We start from the raw sequence: 1432 nt of genomic DNA, 5'->3' as shown, positions 1-1432 counted from the left end.
AGAGAGAGAGTGACAGAGACAGAGAGACAGAGAACCTGAACTATAGAGGAGGGGCTTAATGAAAAGAGAGGGGACAGTGAGTGAATCTGTTTATTTACTTATTTATTTTTTAAAGTCAGTACAGGCTCTCTGCTCCTGCTCGTGGATCTCCGCTCCTGCACACCCACCAACAGCCATTCTTCCCGTGCAGCCAGCAGGGATCCAGACAAGATGATGAAGATTAGAGTGAACAGATTTGGCCGTATTGGACCAATATGGTCACCAGCTCTGCTTTTCTCTCTGGCAAGGTAGATGTTGTGCCCTTCGTTGACCTCGACTCCGTGGTCTACACATTCCAGTATGATTCTACCCAGGGCAAGCTCCATGGCACTGTCAAGGCTGAGAAGGGGAGGCTCATCATCAACAGCAAGGCCATCACCCTCTTCCAAGAGCGAGATCCCTCTGATATCAAGTGGGGCGGTGCGGGCGCTGAGTACGTGGTGGAGTCCACTGGTGTCTTCACCACCATGGAGAAGGCCGGGCTCATCTGAAGCATCGTGCCATCATCTCTGCTCCTTCCGCCAATGCCCCCATGTTTGTGATGGGTGTGAATCACAAGAAGTACAACTCCCTCAAGATCATCAGCACCACTTCCTGTACTGCCAACTGCTTAGCCCCACTGGCCAAGGTCATCCATGATAACTTTGGCATTGTGGAGGGACTCATGACCACAGTCCATACCTTCACTGCCACCCAGAAGACTGTGGACAGCCCCTCTGGGAACTGTGGTGTGATGGCTGTGGGGCTGCCCAGAATATCATTCCTGCATTCACTGGCATTGCCAAGGCCATAGACAAGGTCATCCCAGAGCAGTATGGGAAACTCACAAGCATGGCCTTCTGTGTGCCCACTCCCAACTTGCCAGTTGTGGACCTTACTTGCTGTCTGGAGAGAATGGCTAAATACAGTGACATCAATCAGGTGGTAAAGCAGGTGTCAGATGGTCCCCTCAAAGGTATCATGGGCTACACTGAGGACCAGGTTGTGTCTTGTGATTTCAACAATGACACCCGCTCTTCCACCTTTGATGCTGGGGCTGGCATCATCCTGAAAGACCATTTTGTCAAGCTCATTTCCTGGTATGACAATGAGTTTGGCTACAGCAACAGGGTGATGGACCTCATGGTCCACATGGTCTCCAAGGAGTAAGTGGCCTCCCCACCACAGCCCAGCAAGACAAGAGGGATGAAGAGGCCACACTGTAGAAGTCACTGCCCTACTCAGCCCCAACACTGAGAATCTCCCCCTCACAGCTTCTCTCCCAGGCCCCCTAGAAGTAGAGGGTCCTCAGGAGCTCTGGCTTGCTGCCATTGCCCACCACCAATAGAGCCCACTGTACTCAAAAATAAAAAAGACAGTATAAATTAGAATTAAAGTAGAAAAAATTACAAGT

At 50.8% G+C, this 1432-nt stretch overlaps 1 pseudogene; it reads left to right on the top strand.

Annotated features, from left to right (window-relative positions):
- The first annotated feature begins 210 nt into the window (after positions 1-210).
- On the top strand, positions 211-1202 carry LOC101574649 (annotated as a pseudogene).
- The last annotated feature ends 230 nt before the right edge of the window (positions 1203-1432 follow it).

The sequence above is a fragment of the Octodon degus genome, unplaced genomic scaffold (genome assembly GCF_000260255.1).
Source record: "Octodon degus isolate 3935 unplaced genomic scaffold, OctDeg1.0 scaffold00056, whole genome shotgun sequence".
Classification (NCBI taxonomy): Eukaryota; Metazoa; Chordata; class Mammalia; order Rodentia; family Octodontidae; genus Octodon; species Octodon degus.
Note: the sequence above shows the minus strand (reverse complement) of the source record. Positions and strands in the feature narration are given on the sequence as shown.